Source organism: Marmota flaviventris, chromosome 2, assembly GCF_047511675.1.
Source record: "Marmota flaviventris isolate mMarFla1 chromosome 2, mMarFla1.hap1, whole genome shotgun sequence".
Classification (NCBI taxonomy): Eukaryota; Metazoa; Chordata; class Mammalia; order Rodentia; family Sciuridae; genus Marmota; species Marmota flaviventris.
The window spans coordinates 17,781,818-17,784,982 of record NC_092499.1 but is presented as its reverse complement, the minus strand read 5'-3'; positions in this window follow the sequence as shown (position 1 = coordinate 17,784,982).

The window sequence follows — 3,165 nt, the reverse complement described above, 5'->3', positions numbered from 1 at the left end:
AATGAAGCTCTAAATTGTATGATGTAAATAAGTGGAAGAAAGGGTTATTGAATAGTATGGAGTAGCTGAGAAAGTCTTGCTTGAAAATGTGAAGAGATTGTTTAATCACCGGGGACATTTAATTCATTGAAGACAATTTTTAAGCCCCAATTATGATCTATATATTTAACTTGGTAACAATGATAAATGTGTTTACTGTTTTTTGGATGCTATATGATTTAGTGGACCATGTAGATGCATTATACCCAAAAAATATAGTGTGATGAACACCATAATATCAAGGGAATTTGGAACTAGGGGAGTGAAATATTTAATTCCTATGAGCAGATAAAGTAAAATTTACATGGGAAGGTATTCTTGATATGCCTCTTGAGGTGTAAGTAGGTGTTCTAGGGAAAAAAATGCAAAAGTTTCTAGGTAGAATAGGAGGGTATGGGAAAATGGTTTGCTTATTGTATTCACGAACACAATTAATAATAACCACTCTCTATTTAGGCCTTTTGACTCTTATCTGCATGATCCTTAGCCACTCTGATTCTAGGCTCAGCAAATGACTCTTAGACCAATAATATGTTAACAATTTTGGTGGAAGCATTCTTATAAAGTCCTGCAAGTCCCAAATGTATTGTGTGTTTAGTTTTATTTCAATATAGTTGTTCAAGTCAGATTCATGGAAATTCCACAATATTTTAAGGGTATGTAGAAGATAAAATGTAACCAGTTAAAATTTAAAGTGTCAAACAAGCAAGTTATTAAGGTCTCCTTTTATTAAAACCTCAATTTTATATTGATGAAGAAAACAGGCAGTGAATGTTTCTCAAAGGGCATATGTTCTAGTAAGTTCTGTAGAAGTCGTTAAAGAAGATCACGGAAATAAGCAGTTCAACGAAGTCAGGATGGACACAGCTGAACTTGGCTAATCAAGTTTTAGTCTTCACCTCTGTATTTCAGTGCTTCACTGACTTCTGATAGCCAGGGACAAGTGACTGCTTCATGGGTCCCATTCTGTTTTTTTGCAAATGGTAGTGACTATCATGAATATCTTGCCTATCAACTACCACTATGTTTTGGCTGAGTAGGAAAATGATACCTCGTGAGTACATTGCTTTCCATAGCAAAAGAAGCCAGATCTAAGGGGCTTCATGTAGACATGAAATTTTATACAGAAATTCCACAAGACCCTGAAAGTTGATACCGAAGGTGTGATCAGTCAAGAGTCCTAGCTGTCTCGGCAGTGCATTTTTCACATGAAGGCTTATGAACAATTGGGATCATTAGGGGAATGTTATGATTTGAATCTGGAATGTTTCCCAAAGGTCTTTTCTTGAAGCCTTTGTCTCCAGCTGGTGAAGTGGTATAAACTGTAGCAAGTGGGATTCAGTTTGAGGTAGTTGGTTACTGGGGGCCTGTCCTTAAAGGGAATCTCTTGTGTCCATCCTCTCTCTATCTCTCTCTCTATCTCTATATCCCTCAACTTCCCTGCAAGCATAAGCTGAGCAGTTTGGCTCCATGTGCTCCCTTCCATGATTTTCTGTCTTATCACAAACCCATAGAGACAGAGCCAAGCAACTATGGACTGAAAGCTCATAAACCTTGAGACAAAACAAACCTTCCCTCCTTTAAGTTGTTTTTCTCAGATACATTGAGAAATATACCTCAGTGTATTACCTCTATCCTGATATTTTGTCCCCTAATCTCCTCTGCTCTGTCTTCGGGTTCAGCTCTGCAATGTGCTTAGTAACTGGGATGTCAGTGATGTAGTCAACAAGTTGAAAGGTGGATTTCAGCTGGCAATCTGTACAGTTGTACTTGCTCTCTCTTAACTAGCAGAGCATAATACACATGAAAGGCACATTGAGTGGTGATGAGTCACCAGATAAAGGCCATCTAGAACAACCAGGTGACATCGTCTAAATGTGTAAGTGAGACTGTTTATGGACAGAGATGGGAACTTCTGGTTTATGTCCCATCTAGATCACTAACTTTGACTGGAGATCATTGTAATTGGTGGTTATTTTAAGGCACAAATTTGGGGAGTCCTTTGCCATACAGCATTAAAATAAGATAAGGCATGTGTGATTGTGTCCTATTCAAAGACAGAAATAATAAAACTAAAACAATAGCTGTTGGATGGTTACTCTGTTAGGTGGTCTTCTCAGTTATGTGTACTGGAACATTTCTTGTAATCCTTATAATAAATTTTAAATAAATAATGTTATTACAATCTCTATTATATATAAAATAACATATATATACATATATGTTATTTTATATATAATATATATACATATATACAGAGAGAGAGAGAGATATGAAAGCATAGATGTTTTCCCATTGATTCACTTGAATTCTCATAGCTGCTAAATGGCAAAGAGAGTGAAACAATACAAGAAAACATAGTTTTTACCATATAAAATATGAACATAAGTCCTTAACTTACAGTGAACTTCAGTTAGCCACATTGTCAAGGAGATTTCAGGTTTCATTTAACATGGTAAGAAATGCCAGAATTGTATATTGAACTGGCAAAGAGTCACTTTGGTAAAGAAAGACAAAGGAAAAGAACTGAAAGTATCAGGAATCAAGAGGCAGATATTGGTGGAAAAATAAAAGATAATGGGAAAAAAGTTAGAAAAGAGGGAAGATAGAAAACAGTGATGAAGGAGGAAATAAGTGAGCAACTATATTTCTTGTCCAGAGAAGCTAGAATTACTTAAAGACTGATTGATTAGGTTGATTTCCACAGTCCCAGCAGAGTAGTAGAGGCTAAATTCAGAAGTCAATGTGAATTCAAAATGTTAAAGGTACAATTGTGGCCTGTTTTTCTCTACTGAGAAAGGAAAACTAAAAAGCAAGAAAGAGCACATTGAAAGTATTATTACTGAGAAGAGAGGGGAGGGAAGAAATTATAGGAAAACACACGAAAGATATACAATAGGGTTAAATCACTTCAAAGGTGGGAGAGAATGTAATCAAGAACTAAAATACAGTAAACAAGAGAATGTTAGCCTCTTTCATTGAGAAAAAATTGGAGAGAAGAGGCATCAATACAAGTAAGTACGGACATCATTAGTTTGGCAGGTAAGGGTGTTCGTGACAGATAACATGTTTTCCTCAGAGAAGCAGATTCCTCTGCTGAAAATGAGAGCCAGAGAGGGTGGACAG